The 27,496-nt window shown below is 36.6% G+C and overlaps 1 protein-coding gene and 1 long non-coding RNA gene across 6 annotated transcripts in view; one reads left to right on the top strand and one right to left on the bottom strand.

Moving 5' to 3' along the window:
- Positions 1–27,496, bottom strand: part of prkg1b (protein kinase cGMP-dependent 1b) — a 242,337-nt gene that overhangs the window by 117,050 nt on the left and 97,791 nt on the right. The window lies entirely within an intron of this gene.
- LOC137056378 (uncharacterized) lies at positions 14,262–17,518 on the top strand. Of its 3 annotated transcripts, XR_010900316.1 has the most exons (4): positions 14,262–14,346; positions 14,617–14,715; positions 14,986–15,032; positions 17,069–17,518. It is a non-coding gene; the product is annotated as an uncharacterized lncRNA (long non-coding RNA). The 3 variants fall into 3 exon arrangements; XR_010900315.1 differs by having other exon boundaries at positions 14,284–14,715; XR_010900317.1 differs by having other exon boundaries at positions 14,284–14,715; positions 14,986–15,573.

Here is a 27,496-nt window from a genome sequence, read left to right as displayed (position 1 = left end):
TAAGGAAATAATATTTATGGATCAGTGAAATTTTTTTTAACATGACTGTGGTATGAAGCAGGCCACAATTACTGATAAGAGACAGATTTCAGCGCCACACGTGAGTCCTAGCGGATATAAAGAAATGAGGACATTTCATTCTGCCGAACTAACCGCAAGTGCTGAATTACGACTCATGAAACTACAACAGCGGCTGCTAGACGTTATGCAGATGTCCACGTCTGTCGCCATGGTTTCTACAACAGTAAGAACAGAAAAGTGGATGACACCATTGACAGGCGACTCATCACCCGTCCCGGTTCCTCGATTAAAAATCTTTCTCACAAATTTTCTCACAAATTACAGATAGTTGGAAAGATTTGGGATATTGTAAGTACTCAACTGAACAAAAAATATAACACTGGCCTAGTGGTTTTTGGATATTTTACTGCAAAACTCTTACATTTTGCACTTTTAATTACTCCAAATTTTGAACTGGTAGTGTATGTATACTTACAAAGAAAATGTTACTTCCATAACAAAGCAAGCATTAAATAAATATTCTGGGTTTAATAGACATTAAGCCCTTTTATAAACAATCACAAATGTAATGACAGTACTGTAATCTATAAGATTTTGTTTGTTTTTACAAGCTGAAGGATGAGTCAGTCATTTTCGATGGTAAATCGATATCATGCCACAGATGCAGTCAATAGAACCTTGCATTGAACCTGGCATATTCCTTTAAGCCTGTGATTACGAAACGTTCCTATTGACCACGATGACCACATTTGCGTCAATACAGAGTCTTTTAATGTGGGAAATTGTTTGACTCTGTTCCTCCATGAGAAAGAGTTCTGCAGAATTATAAATAAAACACAAGGAATGCTTGAAAGTAAAGCAGACTGCTCACTGCTCTATTTTGTGGATATAGACCATGCAGCTGTCATGCATATAAACAGCATGACTGCCACCAAAATCTACTTTCATAGCTGTGCTATTGTGGATTAGAGCATTCAGTTACCAGGTAACCTCGCTGAACGGCCGGAGGATATGACCAACACAAGCTGCCTTTGCTCTGAGACGCATCAGTGAGTCGCATTCAAAGCAACTCTCCAGAAAACCCAGCGGCTTCCCACATTCCTCCACAACAACTCGTCACCAAGAAATGATTGGCAGGGCTATTCTCTAGAGATCTGAGATTTAATACTCATGCAGGTCACAGAAGAGCAGCCCTCATACTCCTTTCTCACAAAAAAAAGCTGCATTCCATCATGATTCAAACATTCAGCTGTATGGTGACGCTTCTTCGGTTCTTTGCCAAACACCTGCGACTGGGAAGGTACTCCATCCATATTAAAAAACAAACACACTCACACTTTCCTGTTATATGTCTAAACAGACGATTGCGATGAGAGGAGACTCTCTGACACCGTGTGACTCCAGGTTCATTCATTATAGCACAATAAGACAAAATGTAGTCCATAAAGTAAACTGGGATGATGAGCAGTGTTCAAAGCTTTTGTAAAATAGCCAAAATGTGCACACCTGTGACCACAAATCAGGTTTCCAGCACATTTGGCGGCAGTGGCTCAGTGGTTCATGTAGGTTGTCTACAAACCAGAAGGTTGGTGGTTCAATCCCCGGTTCCACCTGACCAAGTGTCAAAGTGTCCATGATCAAGACACCTAACCCCAGCTGCTCCCGACGAGCTGGATGGCGCCTTACATGGCTGACATCGCCGTCGGTGTGTGAATGGGTGAATGTGAGGCAAAAATGTAAAGCGCTTTGGATAAAAGCGCTATATAAATGCAGTCCATATACCATTTTTACCATTTAGCATGCATTTCCATAACTCATATAAAGATTTTGGGGAAAAAAAACAACAGCAAAAAAACAGTTTACAGAGATTGCACTCACAAAGAGCAAGGAATTTAATATTTTAAAGAAAAATGTATGTGCGCTATAAAAATGTTTGGGAATTTGTAAGACTTATGCTTTTTTTACAGGCCAGGAAACTTTTTGAACTTTCTTTGATCATTATGTTGCTTGGCAACAGCTCACAGTTAGGCTAATGGATTGTATTAGGCACATACCTTTTAGTGAGTATTATTAGTAATACATACAATTTATTGAACATTAATGTCTTTTATCATATTGCTGTTTTTGGCATTTGATACAAGCCATTCAAGCTTGTTTGTTAGAGTGAACTGTTTACTTGGCGGGAAAAAAACCCATTTAATACTGTTTTCTATTTTTATATAAATATTAATCAGGCTTTTTACATTGGTGAGGATGTTTGTTCACAGATAAAAATATAATATTTATCTGTTCATTATTTATTTATTTATTAAAAGTTTGTTAAAGGTGCAATGGGTAAATTTTAGCTGCATCTAGTGGTGAGGTTGCGAGTTGCAATAACCCACCGTTCACCCCACCCATAAGCACATAGAGAAGCTACAGTGGCTGACACAGGACAAATGTCATCATCTGAGACAGCAGAGAGTAACTACTGCTCCGTAGAGCAGTTTGTCCGTTTAGGGCTACTGTAGAAAGATGGTGGTGCAAAATGGCGATTTTACAGTAAGGGGTGTGGAGATAAAAATGCCTCATTCTACAATAATAAAAACCTAATGGTTCATAAGTTCTTTATACACCACTGAAAACATAGTTATGTATTATCACATTGCATTTCTGTCAATAGATTCCTTATAAATATTACTCACTGCGCCTTTAAATTATTATCAAATATTATATTTTAATATTATTAGTGCTTATCATATTACTTTTAATTCTTGCATATTTTATAGTTTATTTTTATTTTTCACTCCACTTTCTATGCTTTCCTATTGGTGTACAGAATTTGGGGAACTTCTGTTGCGTGTAAATGTCCTTCAAAAAAAGATTATGACTATTACATTTAACATTTTGACACAATTAATGGCAACTTTTATAATGAACATCAAGACTTATAATTTAGCCACATTACGTATGTCAACATACCTATAATTCTAAAAGCTGTTTGCATAATAACTATAACAGAGCTATACCAGAGAACAAGATTACAGAGAGCATGGCAGTTACTGGAATTTTCACGCACAACCATTTCTAGGGTTTACAAAGAATGGTGTGAAAAGGGAAAAACATCCAGTATGCGTCAGTCCTGTGGGTGAAAATGCCTTGTTGATGCTAGAGGTCAGAGGAGAATGGGCCGACTGATTCAAGCTGATAGAAGAGCAACTTTGACTGAAATAACCACACGTTACAACCGAGGTATGCAGCAAAGCATTTGTGAAGCCACAACACACACAACCTTGAGGTGGATGGGCTACAACAGCAGAAGACCCCACCAGGTACCACTCATCTCCACTACAAATAGGAAAAAGAGGCTACAATTTGCACAAGCTCACCAAAATTGGACAGTTGAAGACTAGAAAAATGTTGCCTGGTCTGACGAGTCTCGATTTCTGTTGAGACATTCAGATGGTAGAGTCAGAACTTGGCATGAACAGAATGAGAACATGGATCCATCATGCCTTGTTACCACTGTGCAGTCTGGTGGTGGTGGTGTAATGGTGTGGGGGATGTTTTCTTGGCACACTTTAGGCACCTTAGTGCCAATTGGGCATCGTTTAAATTCCACAGCCTATCTGAGCATTGTTTCTGACCATGTCCATCCCTTTATGACCACCATGTACTCATCCTCTGATGGCTACTTCCAGCAGGATAATGCACCATGTCACAAAGCTCAAATCATTTCAAATTGGTTTCTTGAACATGACAATGAGTTCACTGTACTAAAATGGCCCCCACAGTCACCAGATCTCAACCCAATAGAGCATCTTTGGGATGTGGTGGACCGGGAGCTTCGTGCCCTGGATGTGCATCCCACAAATCTCCATCAACTGCAAGATGCTATCCTATCAATATGAGCCAACATTTCTAAAGAATGCTTTCAGCACCTTGCTGAATCAATGCCACGTAGAATTAAGGCCGTTCTGAAGGCGAAAGGGGGTCAAACACAGTATTAGTATGGTGTTCCTAATAATCCTTTAGGTGTGTGTATATCTGAGTGAAACGGCTTTTCATATGATAAAAATGTGTAGGGTTGGACTTGATTTTATTAATCTATTAATTGGATGTTTGTGGTTTGCTATTGCTATGATCTCATGTGACTGACAGTTTGCCCCACCTTCACACCAGTAAACACGTCATCAGAAAAATGATGTTACTGTAAGAGGGAGGGAACAGTTATTTTTATTATAATGAGTTCACATAATTAAGAAAAATAAATGATGATGTATACGGATAAATCATGTGTAATAAATACTGTAATATTCCATAAAGTTCATAAAGTTTTCTAGCCTGATGCTATGGCAGTTATTAATTCAGCACATTATCAGTCAGCCAGAACCATCCATGTGCTACTGCAACTTAGAGATAGAGTATAAATGTGCAAGAGCAGGTGCTATGAACCACTGAAAACAGATCAAACACGCTGAGATTTAGAAGCTGAGCAATATACATTTTCCTGTCAGTAAAGGTAAAAAATTTAGCTCCAGCTCTGAGCACGACTAATCTACATTTACACAGATGTTCTGCAGTGTTTAGTAAAATAAGCCGATTTACATCCATCTAACCTCTGACCATGGCCCATTCTTTGCTGCGTGAGGAAACGCATAGGTGTGAATGACATTTTGATTTACACGCTCCACAGAACTCATTGCCCCAGCAGTCTCCCAGATCCTGGAATAACTTCCCAGTGGGCAGCTGGTGGTGAGGTTGCAGGACTGTGTTGGACTGGGGAGTCACATTGCCACTTCAAGGTTAGTTCAGAATCTATTCTAGACTTCCATTGTGATATCAACTCCTCCTTCCTAAAATATAAACACATCTATATATTTTTTAATTTTGTGTGGAGACATTTTATGTGAAAGTATAGTAGTAGGTCACCATACTGTGCATTATGGATAAAATTATAAAGACAACGTGAACTTTAAGTTTAGTACAATAAAATGTTAAATATCCAACATTTATTCCTAATTTTTATAGCACTTTTCACACACATATACATATGCCAAAATATATATGTACAAAATATTTTTTAAATGTTTTTGAAAGATGAGTCTTAAAAACAGTAATATTAATTACTAAAATATTAAGTTTCCTATTTGAATATACTTGAAATGTAATGAATTCCCATGATGCAAAGCTAAATTTTCAGCATCAGTATCACACAATACTTCAGAAATAATTCTAATATGCGGATTTGCTGCACAGGAAATATTTCTTATTATTATCTGTATTATCAACGTATCTTATTATTATCAATGTTGTGCTGCTTTATATTTTTTTGTGGGAACTGTGATAAACTATACATTTGGGGATTAAAAGTAAGATTAAGGACTAAGATTAAGATTAAATAATCAAAAGTGACAGTGAAGGTTTTTATAATGTTACAAAAAAGTATAAAATGGTTAGTACAAGTCCTTGATTCTGATTGGTCAATAGATGTGTTTTGTCCACAATAAAACAGACTATGACCGCTTCACTCAACGGTTCTCTGTATCACTGCACAACACCCTTAGCAACCACGCTTAGCACCGTAAATGTATGTTTGTTCTCATTGATATTGTTCATTGAAGTTTGTATTGTTGTGAGTGTTACAGCCTGTGCCTTGTGTGCGTTGTCCTCACTCATGACATCATGACGGTGCTCTTTTTCTCTCTCTCGTTTGAGTCTGATTGTAGGTCCGCCCCACGCACCTGTGGGTCGTTGCTGATTAACTATTAAGGACGCTGAAGCGGAGCATGGCAGGAGAGAATAGATTCACCAGCAAACAAGCTCTTTGTTTTGTATGACTTCTGTTTTGTATAATAGTTTCTCTTATCTGTAGGTTCTTTCTTAAGTGAGTTTTTCTTTATATTTGTTGTCTTGATACGTTAGAGTTGTTTGTATTAATTATATTTTGTTCTGAAGATAATTTGTTGGTTTGGCGATACACGTTTCCTTTTGTGTTATAGTTAGTTTTGTGGTTTAAATAAATGTTTATACTTCGGGATTTGGTTTCACGTGTCCTTTATTGTCCTCTTTCTGTTGAATTTAAAGAGGGGTTCGTAACAGCAAGAGAGAGATTCAGTGACAGTGTATTGCCTGCATTCAGATTTAGCATATTCTTTCAGGTCAGTCCATGTTCGTAATAAAAATCTGGTGAACATCCTCTGCGATATCTATCCTTTTGACAGAGTTACAGTGCTCATTAGACAGTTGTTTCTTGTTCTTGTGTTCACAAAAGTTTCAGTCCTTAAAACATAAAAATCTTCACTATTGAGTGACTCACTTATTAAAACTCTCTGCGCCATCTAATGCCGTAATAATAAAACTTCTGTTATTGTCACTAAAGAACATTTATATAGATCAGTGGTTGCTATTCACGGTCAGGAGGTATTTTTTACTTCATGAAAGTTGCATTGATATATATTTTGGCTTTAATATTTGTTTTGTGTGGTAACCATTTTATAAAAGACATAATCCCTGTGAAACTGTGGTTTACAGTACATTTATATCAGCTAAGGAGGATTTAGGCACTCCGTTTTGTACCATGCGTATATAACAACGTCCCTTAGCTGTTATAAATTCACTGTAAACCATGGCTTCTTTCACTGTAAAATCCAACAGTTGTTCTTACAAAAACTTTAGTTAACTTTACTTAATGTCCAATAATTTTTTGAACTTACTTAAAACAATTTAGTAAACTCAACTGTTTGCATGCTATGCCTTCAAAACCCAAGTAAAAAATAGTTGACTGATTTGAGTACCATTTTGCCAAAGAAAAATAAAATAAAAAAAACCCGGCAGCCAAAAGGTTTATGAGGCGGGCAATTTTTAATAGACTTTTCACTTATTTCCTCTATTTCAGTGTTCCTCAAACTCGGTCCTGGAGGGCCACTGTCCTGCAGAGTTTAGCTCCAGCCCTGATCAAACACACCAGAGCAAGCTAATCAATTCAGGATCACTAGAAAATCACAGGAAGGTGTGTTTGATTAAGGTTGGAGCTAAACTCTGCAGGACACTGGCCCTCTAGGACCGAGTTTGAGGAACACTGCTCTACTTGTGTTACCTTTGGTTGGGCACTTGGAACTTCATTCACATTATTGTTATTCTCTTCCTATTGATGCAGTAATACAATAAGAAATCACAGTTAACTGATTTGTGTGTGTGTGTGTGTGTGTGTGTGTGTGTGTGTGTGTGTGTGTGTGTGTGTGTGTGTGTGTGTGTGTGTGGCCTGGTAATCCCTACGTTATGGGGACAATCCCCACAAAGATGGCAATATCCGAAATCCTTGTCCTTGTGGGGACATTTTTAGGTCCCCATGAGGAAAACATCTTATAGATCACACAGAAGGAGTTTTTTTGAGAAAGTAAAAATGCAGAATGTTTCCTGTGATGGGTAGGTTTAGGGGCAGGGGGAGTGTAAGGGGATAGGATGTACAGTTTGTACAGTATGAAATCCATTACGCCTATGGAAAGTCCCCATAAAACATGGAAACACGACGTGTGTGTGTGTGTAAAACCGTTTGGGTTGATTTAATCCCTCTATATTTGTGACAATATCTTGCAATTGACCATGCTTGAGTCACACACAAATTTCAACATTCAGCATGCAAAACACAACAATGGCAACAAGGCTTTTTAAGTAAAAAAAAAAGCAATTCATTTATTCATGCCGCAATGCACTCTGGAATTACACTTCCTCAGATCACAGATATAATTAAGTTGACAAAACTTAAATGGTTTAAGTAAGAACAACCTGAGGTGACGAGCTTGCCCAACTGAATGAAGTAAACTGAACAAATTAGTTTTTACAGTTTTCAAATTGAATTAAACTAAAACAGATTTTTTTTGAATATACCTTTTATTTGTTTTCCCCCCTTAATTTTCTAGTTTAACAAATAAAAAAGTAAAACAACTCAAATTGTTTTCTCATGCAAATAACTTTATTCGATTGTTTCAATATGCCTTTACACAGACTACTTTATTTAAATGTTTCCTTAATATAACATTACACTCAGAAATGCATACAAAACCATAAAAGAAATGCATAGTGGCATCATGATGATGTCAGGAACCTATAAATCATTTTTAAACTGGTTCAATAAAGCCAAAATGTCAAAAAGAACCGGTTCACAAAAATGATTCGGACTTTGCATCACTATCACTTAGTACAATGAACTTAAATATACTTGTCACAGTGTGTTCAGGAAGAAAGGCAAGGACAGGTAAATACAGATCCCAGACAAGTTTAATGAAACCAACCACTCAGTCAATACAGATAGGTACACACACTCTATATAAAGACAAGACAAGAATTAAATTGCAAACAGAAACGAGTTAATTGACAAGACACAGATGAACAGAACAAAACTAATGAGGCTAACCATGGGGATAGATGAGTGGGAGGAAACTGAACAAAGGAACATTGTGAACACTGAACAAAGTGACAAATGAAAACAGGAAGTCCATTAACAAACATAACTCTATGTGAAAATAATAACTACAAAGTAATTGCTATTACAAACTACTTTAAAGGGGTACTTCAGCGCTGGGAAGATGAATCTGTATTTAAACTGGGTCATCAATGCAGTAGAAATGTGAAATTATTTTTGAATTTGGTGCCTTCTAGACTGAGAAAAGACAGAAAATGTGTTTTTGTCTCATGGGGATGAAAGACTACAATTCCCAGAATGCTTCGTTGCCCTGTGAGGCCATTCCCAAAGCCACCAACTTGATTACTGTGACGGAGTTAGAGAAGAAACTTACATTAAAAACTGAACGTGTCTGTTCAAAATAATGAGTGAGTCACCGCGCGAGTATCACAGCACTGAGCACTGACTGCAGGAGTGATGAGAGCTGCGGTAATCGCAACTACACTCGTGGCATTCAACGCGAGTTCAGTCTTACATTGCTCACCATATCTCCGTTTAAATGAGTGCCTGTAGCTGAGCTGAGCTCTGAGTGTGATCTCCATCCCCCATGCGCAGATTCAAAACATGCGGAAATAGCTCCCTCTGCTGGCTGTAGTCTTTAGCCTTTGGGCAAACATTCCTCCTATGATGCAAATATCGTCAATTTGCATCATAGGAGGAATTTTTCCAGAAATCAAATGCATAAATCTCTTGTCTCAGGGGGATATGAGGGGGGAAAGCACAATAATTTGAATATACTTCAGGGTTTCTACTGATACAAAGCCATATGCTAATCGCTGAAGTAACCCTTTAAGTTAAATTAACTTAAAAATTCAAGTTCACATTACTTAATTGTTTTAGGACAACCCGTTTCCTCAAAAAAAAAAAAAATGTAAATTCAACGTATCCGGGTTAACAGTGTAGGGCTTATTGCTTTAAAATACTGTTCTTTTGAACTTCTTATTTCTCAAATAATCTTGAAAAAAAAAATCATGTTTTAACAAAAAAATAAAATAATTAAGCAGCAAAAAACATTGATAAAAGAAAAACTATTATTAAAAATGTAGCACTAATAAAATATTTCAGATTTTTTGATTAAACAAATGAAACTGTGGGGAACTTAAGAGATGTCTTCCAAAAACATGGAAAAAAATATTTTACTGTATATATATATATATAATTTTTACTATATATTTTAATATATTTAACATAAAATTCTCCATTTAAAATAGCTTTTCTTTTCCAGACTTGCTCATAACTGTAAGTAACCATTTAGATTAATCATTTGATCAGTCCGACTTCAGGCAGTAAGTGAAGCATCCAGGCAACAGCGTTGATAAATAGCAGTGCAGTGAAGCCTGATCACTACACAGAAATGGTCCTGACTGCTGGGGAATTTCCAACGGACACCAGAGACTACCATAATTACCATCCAGGGAGAAAATTTAGTGGTGGTACAGGCTCATAAGCATATGCACCTGGGAGTCGATCTGAATGGCAAACAGGACAGATGGCACGGTTCAACTAGAAAAGGCCAGGGCTGGAGATTCAGGACTTCACACGTTCCAGCTGAGGCAATTTTAAATGGCTAAATAAACTTAAAGATCAGATTACATTCCCGGTCTCACTCTGAACTCACCGAAGAAATCATTAATAATTCTGAGCATCCTCTTCAAAAATCACTGGCTTATTGTACTACAGACTTCTTTCTTTTTTAAGCATTTGGCAAAAAATTTACCTAAAGCAACATGCAGTAATATTGTGCAGCTCAGGCCCATCATTTTTGAGCTTTCAAATGCTCCAGGTTAAATTCTACATAGGTAAGAATGACCCGTGAACTGAAGAGATCTTCATATCTGTATTAGACTGCTTGTCTATACGAACAGTTCATGTTTATTCTGGCTCCAGAGACATACACTTACCTAAAGGATTATTAGGAACACCATACTAATACTGTGTTTGACCCCCTTTCGCCTTCAGAACTGCCTTAATTCTACGTGGCATTGATTCAACAAGGTGCTGAAAGCATTCTTTAAGTTGGCCCATATTGATAGGATAGCATCTTGCAGTTGATGGAGATTTGTGGGATGCACATCCAGGGCACCTTTTCTGTCGGTCTTAGTATCCGATGGAACTACAGAAGAGTCAAGCTTTAAATAGGAAAAATATTGAAAGTCTTTGTTCCTTTTTGAGTGGTGAAGGGGGGGATTCTGAAATCCACTGCCGCTTCAATATACCTGTATATATTCATATCCTAATTAACTTCATAATCAAAACTTTAATCAATATTTATCCTATATTATTATAATGATTCTATCCAGTTATGATTTTGTTTTAGTTTCTTGTTTTCTAAAGTGTGTATTTGGTCTCTGAGGAGTGACTGAGGGTCTGGCGTAGAGATGTGTGATGTGTCACTAAACACTGGCAACAAGGTCATGTGTTTGGATTTTGGAGGTATCACACACCCCTAACATGTCAGGAGTGCAGTAACAGCGTTTGCTCACTTAGCCCGGCTTCCAGATATGAAATATGGATTTGTCTTTAAAACATAATTTAATTTATTATGTTTTATTCCTTTTATATTTCCTTTTACTGAAACACTAAAGAATCAAGATGAATATTGCCTGTACTATTGTGTGTCCCTCTCAATGAAAGAAAGCACATGTTATCAGTATGTTTTGGTAAGAACTAGTTAGAACTGGAGCTTAATCAGCTCCAACCTTGGAGAGACTGTGTATCTGTGTATGTGCGCAATATTCTATGCTACAGATCAGAATGGTGTACAATAGGCACCCTAAGAGATGGGTGGACTTGTTGTTCTGGGCAAGCTGGCGCCTGCTCCAGATCTGGAAGGTCACTACGGGCCTAATTCTGGGGTGAAAGCATCAACAAATGACACGTCAGTGGAAACGTGCATCAGATTAACTGACTCGAGTGGAAATTTACCATGACTGTGCATTGTCTCTGAGCCAATCAGAACCATCCACATTGCAGTAATGACGTGTATAGACCTTGAAAATGGTATAACTGTTGGGACAATTGTATGTACGAGAGGGCGAGGCAACGAGACGGTGAGAGAGGGAGCGCGGCCTACGAACTCCTTGTGAGACTTGAAGCTGGCTTCTGCTTTTGAAACTGCAAACTATTCTTAAGTAAATTTTTCTTTTATTTAATTGGAATCCTGACTCTTTCTTCATTTCTTCACTACTGGTCCTGGGTCATAAGCTGTTAACCCCTAACAGTGGTCTAATCCGATTCAATGATATATGCAAGTTCTAATGGATTCTAAAAAGGTAAAACTCAAGTGTTTAACTCAGTAGTCTGAAAATTTATTTTCCAAATATTTGGAGTGTTCCTTTGAGGTGCAGTATGTAGTATTTACAACTAGTGGTTGATATGGGTACTGCAGTCCAAATTCAACATTTTGAGAGAGTTGTTTGTTCCACCTCTCCTTCTTAGACTCAACTCTCGCATGGGTTGCCAGATTGAGGACATGGAATAAGAGCCAACACAATTGACAACGGAAGGCTACGAGCTTTCCAAGATTTATAGATGGGCATGCCAAGCTTTTTTAGGTTGGGTAGAATCTACGATCTCTGACCCAGCTTGTTTGCTGGCTTCCATGGTTGCAATACGCTGTGTTTTAAGCCAACTGTAGAAGTACTATTGGGTAAACTGGCAGTTGGTGGAATAAAAAAATTAAAAAACAGTCACGAACTGCACATTTCTGATGTAGCAAGTGATGCATGTGCTCATGCAATTGAAGACCATCCAGATGAAATCCGATTACAAGTCTTTACATTTTGATGTGCCTGTAAACACATTTATCTCTGTTCAACACCTGATGTTAATACTAGGCGTATACAGGGAAAAGCTAACACTGCTTGCATTTTGACTTCTCTGAGTGATTAATATTATTCTTTCTCATTGTGAGCAGCTAAAACTTTTGATCCCTATGGTGAAAACAAAACTTTGCATGCGTGAAGTGTCTGGAGCTAATTGCGTTTGGAGTCGTTTTGGGATGGATAGAACGTATGGTTGCCTAGAAACTAGTGGTTAAATTTGCAATATTCAAAACATCAACACTGCCACCCTGTTTCACACAAGAGTCTCTCTCCTCAAGGGGAGTACTTGTTCCTCAAAGACCTGTCACTTTTACAGGTTTGGCAAAATCTTAAAAAACCTTCCTTTCATGAACTGCTTAATACATTTATTTTTTTGATCTGCTTTGTAATACCTTAAATTAATTAGCAAAACTCAATATATTTGTCGAGTTTGTGTGATCTAGAATGAAATGCAATGTGAAACATCACGCATTATACTGTCCTATAGAAAATGTATTTTTCAAAGTCATTTTGCTTTCTTGCCAAGACACCCTGCAGTTTTTGAAAGAGATATGTGGATTTGACTCTTCATTGATGCAATAAACATTGTATCTGTCAGAGCCATGGTGGTGGTTTATCTTTCACATTTGGAAAGAGAAATTGCTCTATTTATAAAGAATATGGACTCACTCCCTGTTGAGCTGCATTATAGTAGATAAAAATCCAGCACACTAACTACACAAGTCCCATTTGTTCTACAAGTGTCTATAATAATTGGTTCTGTAGAAAGATGTCAGAGAAAACAAAGCAAAATCTGGACTTCTGGATTGATTTTTCCAATTACAAACTTAGCACTCAGGTCTAGCTGTTGGATTCTACTAATTGCTGTGTGCAGCTTTATTCTAGAGCGTCTATTTACACAAAGTGAAAAAACATGCCTTGTTGGCTAGCTCCGTCGAACAATGTTTGGCCAAACAAGAAAAAAAAAAACATATTACAAACATATTACAAACTATCAGTAAAGGCTTAACGATCTAAGTTTTGATGCGATTGACCCGAGTTCGAATCCGCCTTTTGCCAAGCTCAATCTTCTCTCTTTTTCCATCACATATCACTTCAGAAAGGCATTTACTTTCAATAAAAATTAAGAAAATGTTCTAAAAGTTGAACTAAAGTGTCTAACGAAATGTTTATAATATGTTTTTTTAATATTATAAATAAAAAGATATATAATAAAAAAAGTTTATAATAATATTTATTGGGTAAGGTGGGTAACATTTAATGTGCTAGGGGTAAGGAGGACTTTTATTAAATCAGCGTCCATTTATTAATTTTAATAAATATAATAATTTACACTCTATGTTCCATTTCAATCAGTACATTCAAAGTAACGCCAGTACTGACGAAATGGGTGTTTCACTTAGAAGCCAGTCGCCTTCGAGATCTACAAAATGAGCCAATGGCATGAAAATGCCATCGGTCTGTGGAATTTGCATAATCCAAATTATGGATTATGGATTATGCCACGGATTATCATCTATCGCAAAAAATATGCTATTATCACTTGCAAATAGTCGCTGCCTTATTGTTATACCAGACAAGCATCATGACATGATTATTACTAATATTACTACACTGTAAAACCTAACTGTGAAATTCACTAAATGAAATAAGTTCATTTTACTTAATGTTACCAAAAAAGTTAATTCAACTTAACAAATATGTGTGATGTTAACTCAAAAATGTATTATTGTAAGCAAACCTCAATCTAAATAAGTTACTAAAACTTTTTAACTCTAATGGTTTAAGTTACAGATATTTATTTAATCTAGTATTTTACATCTATGGCCAATTAAATAACTAAAAGCTGATAAAATAAATAAATAAACAATAGTATATACATTAATCTACCTCATATTAAGCCTACAGTCTTACATTAAGCTCTTTTAAAGTCATTACATTTAGTCATGTCAAAGTATCATCCCAGTGTGTTTCCGAGGTAACAAAAACCGCACCATTTTCCCTCCTTCAGTCCAGTCACAGCAGGACGGCTCGCGCTACAGTCAAGAAAAACAAAAGGTAAGCGTTTCAAACTTATTTATTCATATTTCGCTCATGTTTGAACGTTTTCAGTGTTATTTTCGTACCTCTTTTATGTTTATCCGAAGATTAACCAGCTCAGTAATGTTGTGTGTAAAGTTAGCCAGCAAACAATCTAACATTAGGAGCAAATGCGCTATTGCACCAGTGTTATCAACGGTAATGTACACGTTTGGAGTTAATTATGCTGTTTTACACTGCAGTTTGTCAGCGGGGAATTAAAAAATATATGTTTGTGCTTTCTCACAGTCGGACAGATAAACGCTGGCTTTTGAGACAGTTGGCCATCTTTCCATGTCTCTCGTCTCGTGCCACAGTGACGTTAACTAACTTACGTTAAAGCAAAAGGTAACGTTAATGCAAACTCACGCATTCCTTATATTACAACCGTTTTAAATGTAATGTTAATCGAATTCGAGTTTCCTCTATCATATGTGATGCTAGTTAATTTGACTAAAGCAGCTGAAGCTCCGGGGTGAACAAAGTGACTTGAGGAGCATTTTAGATCCTGTTTTGCTAACGTTAGATAAAATTTTAAACTGTCATTTGTTTCTCATGACGTTTTCTCATTTGAAACTCACACTAACACATTGTTGCCATGCTTTTAAATCTTTTCAGAGCAAAGACGAAGGTGCAATGGCAGCAACGTGGCTACAATTCTATGAGTAAGTAAGTTAGAATTAACATTGAACAAATCAATGGAATTTTGTAACGTTACTGTGCAAAATGCAAATGATAACGTTATGAACAGTTACATAATGTTCATACAAATATAAGTTTGTTCTTCAATTTTAATTTTTGAATGAATTGCTATTTTTGCAAACGTAATTATGACCATAAATGTCTTTTAGCACAACTTGTAAGTCTTCTGAAGCAATATGATTTTTTTAAAAGGCTTAAAGTCCAAAGTCCAGTCTGTCTATCATTCAAAGTCATGTTGTATTGCTTCAGGAGAATACTGGTCAAGTCTTGAAAGTTGTTGTTATAGTCGGCTTTCCTAATATAAACAGAAACATTTCGTGTGTTATATTTTCACTGGCAGTTATCCTGAAGTTGCCTTGGGTTTGTAAAGGTGTAAGGTAATTGGCAATGCTAGATTTGCAGTGGTTGAAAGAAGTCTTGTCATGAATCATAAAAAAAACTACGATCCTGGCAGGTCTGTTACTATTTAAAAGGAAGAGTCAGGAGATGTTTTCAAGACACAAGGTAGGACACATGTCAAAACTACATTACATTTATTTAGAAACATGTTAACCTTTCAGCTGCCACCAGCATAAATGCATGGTGTGGTTACAGTGACTGATAGTTGATCATTCAAGTTGTCTTAAATGTATAGTCCACTTGCCAATACAAATTCAGTCATGATTCATAAATTACCAACCCTCATATTGTTCCAAACACATAAGAATTTTATTAATCTGTCCATTGAAAATCTAGTCTTCAAAACGTTTAATTTAGGCTTTCATTAGCATATTGAGCACAGCAAAAGCTTATTTGACACATAATAAACCAATCTCAGCTCAAGCTTAAAGGAATCGTTCACCCTGATTTACTCCCCCCCTCAAGTCCTCCTTGGTGTAAATGACATTCTTCTTTCAGACGAATACAATCAGAGTTATATTAATACGTGTCCTGGCTCGTCCAAGCTTTATAATGGCAGTGAATGGCAGCCCAAAATTTGTAGCCCAAAAAAGTGCATCCATCCATTTTAAAAGTGCTCCACACGGCTCCGGGGGAATAATAAAGGCCTTCTGAATTAAATCGATGGGTTTGTGTAAGAAAAATATCCTCTCGTGATTCAAAACGCTTGTGCAACGCCCGACATCATCGTCACATCATTTATGTTTTTTACGCTGCGTCCGCCGTCAACGCCGTGGCTGTTATGCTTTTTTACGCTATATCCGACGTCATCGTTGCGCCGGAAACTAGTTATTTTCTTATTTTATAACGAGTTAAATATGGATATTTTTCTTATATAAACCCATCGATTCACTTCGGAAGTACTTTATTAACCCTCCAGAGTCATGTGGATTACTTTTATAATGAATAGATGCACTTTTTTGGCTTCAAATTTTGGACAGCCATTTACTGCCATTATAATGCTTGGATTAACCAGGACATTTATTAATACCGCTCTGATTATATTAATCTGAAAGAAGAACGTAATTTACACCAAGGATGTCTTGCCATTATCCATTTAAAATTTGTTAATCAAATCTGTCTTGTTTCACCTTGTCTACACCGGATGTGAGCAGCGCGACAGGACAAAAGAGCCCCTTATAGTCCGTTATGTTGTCTACACTGGATGCGGCGTGATGTGAGCGACAAATCTTTGACAGTAAACTGTTGCTTCTTTCTATTTATGACATACTGACATGAAAAACAAATGTTTTGCAATGTGTGCATTATCGCTTGAATTCAATTCAATTCAATTCGTCATTCAATTCAAGGTCTAGAACATTCGGCTGATACACCCCTGAAAATGTTTTTCCCCCAATTAAACCTTGCTGACAAACAACTTAACATCTTTACAAAATTGAACTACAGGGTTTTAAATAAGCACACGCCCAATTAAATCAACAATAATCCGTTCCTTATAACAACGTTTTTTTTATTTATGAAAATTGAAATATGGTGTCTGCCCTGACAAGGGTTATTTTTATATGTGGTGACATACAAACTTTTTTTCCAATGCATATAGAAAAAGGAGCTTGACCAGGTGCAGAAGCCAACAGTCACCATCCTTACTGTCGAGGAGGAAGAGGGAACGTTACCTTTAAACCCACTGGATGCTTTGATTGTCTTTAAAGATGAGGTGGTGATGTCTGCCAAGTCTTCGGTCAGTGCAATACACTTAGAGTACATTAAAGATCATACAGTGCTTTTGCTTTTTGAGGAAACGTACCTTTTTACATAATTTTTTTTATTTTATATGTTTTGTTATTTAAATGTTATGACTTTTTTAAACATGTTTGTGCTGTTTTATTTGGTGAAAAAGTCTAATATTTTTTGTCTAGTTATATTTGTGAACATATGGCATACTGTATTTATGATGTAAATGTTATATTTCAATAAATTACTTAAAAATACCCTCCTGTTCTGTCTTCATTTTGTACCAATGTTAGCTTGTGCTTAGTCTTATGTAACTTAATCACTTTGAGTTTGATGAACTTAAACCATTTGCCGCAATCTGTTTCCTAAAACCATTTAAGTAACCATGTAGTTGTTAAGACTTAGTTAGATTTGTTACCTGAATTCAAACTGAATTAATAAAATTAACTTAAAATCTTTAAGTTCAGTTTACTCTTAATAATTGATCAACACAACACTAAAATATAAGTTTTAACACTTAAACAACACTAAAATATGAGTTAATTTAACTCAATGTATATGAGTTTTCAGTACTCATACTTAATGGTTTTAAAACTTAATTGGTTTGAAGCAATCGGTTTCCTCAAATGGTTTGAGTTACCGTAACTTGTTGGGTTTTACAGTGTATAGTTGTAGTTTGAGGACAGAGTTTTAGTTTTGCTTTTTTTTTGCTTCAAGCACATCCCGATTGTTTTTATTATTTTTGATTTCATTATAATATTTTCAAAGCACAACATTTTGGTTTTTATTGTAAGTTTACAGAAGTAGGCCTTTTAATATTACATGACCAAAAATTATGGAGTATTTCAAGTGCGAACACTATCTAGATTATCATTAGCACAAGCAGACTTACTACTACTTGAATGTTTCAAGTGATAAGCCATCTTTGATGTCGATGAATGATGGGACAATTTTTGGATAATGTTTGAATTTCCTGACTTTAACAATCTGTCTGCGTGATTTCATCACTTCCTGTGAAGTTTTTTTCTGCAATTAAATGACTAATCAGCGGGCAACGACCCATCGCTTCTCTATCCGTCATCTTGTTAAACTCGGCAATAGCGCGCCAGGTGGATAAGCCAGTCGGTGATTGGTCCCCGCAAAAGTGTAACAGAAGCAGTAGAAATGAATCTACCTATTTTATCAACCAATTTCCAACAAAATACTGTAGAGTTTGATGAAATATGTTGCCTTTAATATTATTGAGATATACTGTACAAACACATATTTCCAGTGGGGTTTTTTTTCCGCACTTTGTCTCTAAAACGTCTTGCTCTGATGTTGTTTGATGGTCATGACTTTTTCCTCTTTTTTTTCAACGCAAAACGGTGGATATCTCTCTTTCACACTCATCCTATCCGCTCCCACTCAATGAAAGGACTGATTTGTCTCTCTCATTCCCACTTTGAATAATTTCCATACATAACAGCGTGTTTCCAGGCAATGTTTTAAATTTAACTGGACTCAGAGAGAAATTAACATGTATATTACAAAATATTGAGTCGACAGCACCGCCCTTTTCTGTCTAAAAACACCACAGAGACTTCATAAACAGATGAAGTGGGCCTGTTACACAGAACCAAACAAAAGATATTTAAAAACTTGATCGACCTTGAGTACATCATGAATGATACGACATATTATTACTTAGAATAATAAATACAAGATGTTGAATGTACCTCGTTACCCTGAACATACACATTTACAATAACTTTCATAAAAAACCTCCAGAATATGACAAATTGTGCTATAATAAACATGCTTTTATAATATGAATACTGTCCAGTCTATCTGCCATTTTGGCAAAGAAACAAAGCAGTAAATATTTCTGGGTCACATCATTCAATAAAAATATAAATTGCTTTGGTTATGTGTTTGTCATTTTGAAGCAATATTCCAGTAAGTAGACTGGACCACCCTTGGAAAAGTAAGCATAACCAGACAAATTGCTATCACCATTTCAGTCTGTATATTCAATGTTATCTCATTAGCTGTAAACTGCAGTTCTCAAAATCATTTTTTGAAGTATTTTAGATACTGAAACGCAACATATTATGAGCAAAAAATTACTTTAAATTCATGCAAATCCATTGAAGTTTATATAATTTTTTGATTGACAAGTTAATCTTTTTTAAACAAATAGAATATTTAATTTTACATTATAATATTTAATAAAAGATTTTCTGTAAGGAACATCATACTAATACTGTGTTTGACCACCTCTCGCCTTCAGAACTGCCTTAATTCTACATGGCATTGATTCAACAAGGTGCTGAAAGCATTCTTTAGAAATGTTGGCCCATATTGATAGGATAGCATCTTGCAGTTGATGGAGATTTGTGGGATGCACATCCAGGGCACGAAGCTCCCGGTCCACCACATCCCAAAGATGCTCTATTGGGTTGAGATCTGGTGACTGTGGGGGCCATTTTAGTACAGTGAACTCATTGTCATGTTCAAGAAACCAATTTGAAATGATTCAAGCTTTGTGACATGTTGCATTATCCTGCTGGAAGTAGCCATCAGAGGATGAGTACATGGTGGTCATAAAGGGATGGACATGGTCAGAAACAATGCTCAGGTAGGCCGTGGCATTTAAACAATGCCCAATTGGCAATAAGGGGCCTAAAGTGTGCCAAGAAAACATCCCCCACACCATTACACCACCACCACCAGCCTGCACAGTGGTAACAAGGCATGATGGATCCATGTTCTCATTCTGTTTACGCCAAATTCTGATTCTACCATCTGAATGTCTCAACAGAAATCGAGACTCAACAGACCAGACAACATTTTTCCAGTCTTCAACTGCAAATTGTAGCCTCTTTTTCTCATTTGTAGTGGAGATGAGTGGTACCCGGTGGGGTCTTCTGCTGTTGTAGCCCATCCACCTCAAGGTTGTGTGTGTTGTGGCTTAACAAATGCTTTGCTGCATACCTCGGTTGTAACGAGTGGTTATTTCAATCAAGTTCCTCTTCTATCAGCTTGAATCAGTCGGCCCATATATATATATATCGTTCAAAAGTTTATGGTGGGTCTTCTCACAAAGTCTACATTTATTTGATCAAAAATACAGCATAAACAGTGATACTGCTAAATATAATTACAATTTAAAATAACCTTTAAAATAATTACAAATATTTTAAAATGTAATTTATTCCTGTGATGCAAAGTAAAAAAATTTAACATCATTATACCATGACAGTCATTACAGTCTTCAGTGTCACATATTTAATATTATGAAATCCCATTTGATCAATTTAATGTAAAACATTTTTTTTATTACTGATGTCAACATTTATTATTTTTAAACTTATATACAAACACCTATGCATACTCAATCCCTAAAAAAAAAAAAAAAAAAAATTATAGATGTGATATGACAGTGTGGTGCGTTGATGATGAATTTGCTGGAACACACTTCTCTTACATATTGAGGGAAGGTCTTGACTTTACACATTCACATCACACACACACACACACACAGCTTTAGAGCAATCAAGTTAAAGTTTGTTCAGTCAGACTGCGTTTACTCTGATGGGGTGTAGTTGTGTTGTCCATGGCAACTAAAGACCTTATCATCACCACACATCATAAAAACCAGTCATCAGAGCAGTTTACCTACCAAAGTAGGTTGAGTCTGAGGAATGAAGCATTTTAACCAAAGATCTTGAGATATCATATTGATATCATATGAAACATATGAAACGTGCATAGCTTAAAACTCTTTTACAGAAGGTTATTCACTGCCATGAACACACTTAGGAATTGCAGACTTCATAATTCCACCAAGATCGCTGATATAGTAGTGGCCAAAAGAGATGTACGGCATCAGAAAAACTTTATTTAAATATTATAAAAAAAAATGTTATTAAAAAAATAAAAAACAATTTAAATGATTAGTTCACCCAAAAATGAAAATTATGTTATATTAATTACTCTGTGGTTCTACAATAATTATGAATCAGCGTGTGGAATCAGCTATTGCCATTTTTGTGTGCAACGTTCACAACGTGGCCAGCAAACGTATGATGGGCGCTCCATGAGCGCGCTGTCAGATTCTGAGACGATCAATGAACGCAGTGCTTGAGATTCCATCCGACTCAATGTTGAGCATCTTTGTTAGTTCCTCTCGGTCAGGCTCCTGGCATGTTTACATAGCACTGCCTAGCGGGGGATGCACTCTGCCTGCCTCCCCCTGTTTTACAAGCAGCGAATTGATATAACACAGGTCTCACAACATGAGCTACAAGCCCTGTGAGCAGTTAAGTGGTTGGCAGGATGTTGGAGAGGTGTTCTTCACAAACCGTTGAGGGACAGAAAGCAGATCGTGGACAACAGCCCTTTTCACCAGCTCGCTTCCTGATCAAAGGGAGCTGACTTGATTAGCTGCAGGTGAATGTGATGTGTTTTAATGAACACATCAGTGTAATGTCATAAGGATGCATCCCTCCAGAATTATCATTATGTTGACCTGCACGCATGCATACTTTACGCTATCAGCAAATAGCTGACAATTAAGCAACTACTGTGAGGACTTATCACTGTAGCATATTAACCATTGTAACTACAATAAAACTATGAAAGCATTGCCTTTAAAAAATTGTACTTGATATTTTAGATCTCATTTGTTAACATGAACTAACAATGAGCAATATATTTTTACAGCATTTATTAACTTATGTTATTAATATGTGTGTTATAATGTTAATGCTTATTTTAGTTCACAGGCTGCAACTAACGATTATTTGTATAGACGATTAGTTGGCCGTTTATTTTTCAGATTAATCGGAAGAAACAAGAAATATATATCTATAGCAATTCTCCTCTGCTGATCTCTCCTCAGTCACGGAGTCGGTCGACTTCTACAAGCAGTCTCTGAGCAGCATTCTAGATCTACACACAGTCAAAACTAGAATGGTCACCTTCTCACGCTCAGCCCTATGGTACACCAGTGAACTGCGGAAGACGAAGACGGTTGGGCGTGTACTTGAGAGTCGTCTCAAGCTCTCAGGACTCACTGTTCATAGGCAAGCCTATAGAGATCATCAGAAGGCCTACGCAAGGTCCTTGAGAGATGCTCAGTCTCAGTTTTACTCTTGCATCATCAACAATAACCCTGGAAACTCCAAGAAGCTTTTCTCCACTATAAATCACATCCTCAAACCACAAACTCACTCTTTTCCAGAAGCCACAGAAGAGAGGTGCAATAAGTTCATGACCTTTTTTAGGAACGAAGTAGACAACATCTACATGCTCCTATCTAGCACCTCCGCTCTGCCTGTCCCATCTGTTGATCCACAACCAGGGACCTTCCAACATCTCTGCTGCTTCTCTATCATCACACAGCGTGAGGTTGAGGACATCATCAGTATAATGAAACCATCCACCTGTGCACTGGATCCTTTTCCTACAGCCTTGGTAAAATTTAACCTCTGTGTCTTAAGTCCCTTTATAACCAAGATTGTTCCGTGTTCTCCCCACTGTATCTCAAACGAAAACAGATACAGTTCATGAATCCTTTGCACTAAAAGCATAATTATGGTCTCATTTGAAAGCAGACACTTAGCATTTACTGTAAAGTCAAAATTATAATAATTTTTATAATCAAAAATAGCTATAATAAGCTTCAAAGTTTTGTAAAGTTATTAGAAATGTATTTGTATGAAATGTCTTTATGAAAATTGTTGGCCTTGGACCAATCTAGAAATGCCCTACAGCTATAGCCTGACCACGTTATATTTCAAATCTGAAGATGATAAGTCTAAAACTCTGAATTGTATTAAATGTTTTACAATATCTTGTCATGTGATTTTATTTTGAGATTTCTCTAAAATATCAACTGATGTTTATTGCCATGTCTTCTGAGCTTTCATTCAGTGTATTGCCTCTATTGTTTTGAGGTGCAAATGCATTTCTTGCGAATAAATATTTCAGTAGTTTTACATTTCAAAAATGTTCATAAAAATAAAGTATTTGCTCAGTGACAGGTGCATCTTAGGGCAAGCTAGCATGTTAGCGCTTACAACCCGGTTATGATCCACATGTGTGAAATGTGTAAAACTTGCAATGCATCGCCTGGTCTTAAGATTTTGTTCAGGAGTGTATTCACGTTTTCTGAGATACTGAGTTTGGGATTTTCTTTAGTTGTCTGTTATAATCATCAAAATTAAAATAAATAAGCATTTGAAATATTTCAGTCTGTGTGTAATAAAACAATATAATATACACGTTGCACCTTTTGAATTGAATTAGTGACATAATTCAAATTTTTGATGATATTCTAATTATATGACCAGCACCTGTGCTTTTTACTGTCAAAACAAACTATTCCACATCCTTCCCATTGCTGTCCTTCAAACAAACATGCCAGCTGTGCTATGAAATCATGCATAGTGAATATGCCTTATAAAAAGGAACTATGGTGTTACTATCTAATTGTCACAGTCACTCCCGTTCCCGGACTCCATTTCCCAAGATCCTCCCTGTCTCACACCTGAACTCACTTCCTCATCATCTCTCCCGCTCTCCCCGGATTCCCTGCACCTGGTCTTCGTCATCAGCACACCTTTATGTTTGGACTCACTCCCTGCACTCATTGTCGGTTCTTACGTTGGTATAGTGTGTGTTGATCTTGTGTGAATATAGTGTTAAGTTTCTCTCTAGTGTGTTCGATGTATCTGTTTTGAGTTCTCTGTTATTAAACAAACCCATTTAGTTTGGATGTCTTGTATCTCTCATTGCCTGACTCCAACCACACGTAACACTAATAAAACCATGGTTAATGTTTGTTATGGTATATTTGTGCTATACATTATGTGCAAAAAAAAGTTATTATGCAAAGGGCCGGTTTAAATCCCTACATTAAATTGAAAAAAAAATAATAATCGCAGTGACCAGATCATAGACTTCCCATAGACTTAATAATAGACCCATAGACTTCAATGGCGGAAAATGAGGCCAATCAGAGGCACTCACTTTTTGATGTCTGAGCGTACTGCGCCGGCTCAGACTGAGCTTGACTACATAGATGTGACGTGAGCAACCTGTCTGACAGCTGTAGGTCTTCTAGTAGTTGTGGAAAGTGAAATCTGAATCACGTTGTTTAAATATTTTCTTCCGTTGCTTTTGGCTCATTATCTGCTTCTCCCCATTTTTCTCTCTTGACTTTATCGGACTTTATGTTTCCACGTCCCCCCGACTGCCTCATAGACAGTTAAAGATTGTTTCTGAGCATCTCCTCCTGTTTATACGGTAATTTCTCAACTGTGCGACAGAGTCGCGTTGGTTATGACGCAATCGTTAGCCTATTTTTACAAAAGCAGCTTCTACGGGGCGATAGTTTAAGATACAAGGTAATGGAGCCTTTTATGCATTGTCGTGTTTCTTTATAAATAAACAATGGACAAATGGAGTCTTTAAACGGCATGTAAAGTTATTCACTGTCAAAGTGACTCAAAAATGAATGGGAGTCAATGGGATGCTAACAGCAGGTGATGGCTTGGTAAGCAATGGCCATCCCTATGGGTGGTACGCTTTCCGAGTGATAGATTACCCCCTTGGACCAGATTAGAGGAATGTTATGCAGGAACACACACACATTCACTATAGACACGGTACATGTTACTGTTAATGTTATTGCATTAAAAAGCCCCTATTGTGCTATTCTAAAGGCTCCTATTTTAGTTTTAAATGTCTCCTACAATGGGTTTACGTGGATTCAAGGACAAAAACACTTACATTTTCTTTGTAATTTAAATTGCAGCATTACAGGTTTGAGTAGGAAGACTTGACTATAATTACTGATAACTAATTTCAGCCAGTTCAAAAAAAAAATGTTTTGAGAGAGAATAACTCCATTTGTCATGCACTTTAATCTTTGAAACTTAAAAAAAGTACATTCACAAACAGTGATATTGCACACTGCATGTAATATGATATCCCCCCAAAACATATTAGGAGCACTTTGAATAATGTAAACTAACTTTTGATTTTTAAAATGTCGTAAATGTTAACATTTAATTAATGCTGTAGATGTTGTTCATTGTTAGTTCATGTTGGAATAACTAATAATAACAAATAAAACCTTACCAAAAACTCAAATATTCATCGTCACATTATAGAGATTTATAGAAAGTAGCATTAACTGTAGTGATTATTATTGTGGCTTAAACAATAAGGTTACCATTGTACATTACTGTAAGGAATAAGCCTCAATTTGTAAAATTTGTGAGCTATGGGACTGCTAAAAAAAATCATAGGGCACATCTTCAATGAAGAATTAGGCCATTTATAAAACCAACCAGCTCTAAAACGAATTACAAGGCTATACTTAAATCCAAGCTCTGTCATTATTTGCTCATTGGTAGTACAGAAACTTTTTTTCCAAGAACAATTCCTTCCCCCCCAGACCTGTTTCTGTCTGTGTTTTATCATGGTCTAAAGTACAGTGAAGGTTAGTTTGGTGATGCAGGACTGCGTGCAAGTTTAGAGTTCCCACTGGATTTTGTCATCCGCTTATAAACCTAATAAAGCCTGAACCTCGTCGATGGCCCATCGGTCGTATTTTTTTAAACTTAATTCGAATAGCCAACAACTCTTACTGCATGCACTGCAACAGACTTTTAGGTAGAAATAAAATGCTGCATTAACTCAAGCAATCAGCATGTTCAGAGCCTAAGTCCCACCCCTGAAAGTTCCTGAACTGCAAAAAAAAAAAAAGCATTACATCGTGAGCAGGGACGTTTTGGGTGGGAAATATTTACCCGGAACTTCATTTAATTTCTGCGTCCTGTGGTCGAAACACTCCGAGTATACTACCCCAAAGTCCCTAGTTCCAAAGGAAAGTTCCTGCGTTGGAACGCTATCATCTGCACAATGAAAGTCGAAGGCCTGGAACCAAAATAAAGACATCTGAAGATTTTGAATGACTGTCATTCTTAGTTTGATAGAGCCCACACTTTAAAAATGTTGGGTTAAAAACAACCCAAGTTGGGTTGAAAATGGACAAACCCAGATATTGTTCATTTTCAATCCATCTTGGTTTTTTTTAACCCAGCATTTTTTAGAGTGCAGGCATGCTCCACCAAAAAAAACTATATACTTCAAGCTCGTATTAAAAAACGAACAGATGTGACGTATTTTCGAACAAATTCAGCCCAAAACGAACTTCTTTTGGAGTTTGTTTTGTGAGTTCAAAACAGCTTTTTTGCAAAACAGTCAACGGGAACTTTCTCGGGAATTAAACACCTTTGTACTACCATTGGTCCGTGGCGATTATGTAACAGGTAGGCTTGCGCGAACACTTCGCCTTTCATGTTGAAATCTTTTCTGGTTCATTTGGACAGTTCAGTAGGATGAGGTCAGACATCCGTGAATGAAAACTTTAACACTGGAGAGCTGCTTTATATAAGAAAATTAAGTTGCACTTCTGATGGAATATTTAATACCGTTAAGGCTGCTTGATTTTAAGCAATCTATTGTATAAAATGCTTTATAAATAAACGTGATGTGACCAGTACTCTAGGTTCTTGACTAGAGTGGCGAAATGCAGTCCTCGCACAAACATATCCGCATTGCTATGATGATCAGATGCATTTCTTATGCTTCATTAAAAAATGCTTACTGTTTTCTCAATTTTGTTGCATGTTTATTTTGTTATTAAAAGGAAAGCATGCAGCGCATATTTACATATTCATCTAAATGTCACTGTCAGCAGTATATCACTGGTAACGTATTTCAAACTTCTTTTTATCTCTAAACAAAAAATGAAAAAGAACTTTGCCGTGAGTATATCACTGCCTTAAATGGTCTGAAACCAAGAGCTTTACAAGATATTTAAATTGCACATATTTTCTGTTCTAAGAAAACTTCTCACAATCACACAAATCACTATGGCCAAGGGTTATAATCAGGGCACATGACCCTAATCAGACTCAATAAAGTCTTACTCCACTAACATCTCAAGAGGTGTGGAGAGAGAAGAAGAGCAAAGTGAGTGCAAGACATGGGGTCTAGTTCAGAATCTCCATGTCATTTTCACACTCTGAAGGACTGTGACCACTCTTTATATTCATTAGGAAACGTGTGGTTACAATCAAGCGCTCTGTCACAGTACTGCACATCAGCCAAACAGAACTCATCATCCGTTGAAGAGCTACTTTCCATCTTGAAAATAATTTCTGCAAAGGTGAACAAAAGTTAAAGAAGGATCACTGGATCTATCTGTTAATAAAGAAGGTACCAGAAAATTGTTTTG

Source organism: Pseudorasbora parva, chromosome 21 (genome assembly GCF_024679245.1).
Source record: "Pseudorasbora parva isolate DD20220531a chromosome 21, ASM2467924v1, whole genome shotgun sequence".
NCBI classification, from domain to species: domain Eukaryota; kingdom Metazoa; phylum Chordata; class Actinopteri; order Cypriniformes; family Gobionidae; genus Pseudorasbora; species Pseudorasbora parva.
Note: the sequence above shows the minus strand (reverse complement) of the source record. Positions and strands in the feature narration are given on the sequence as shown.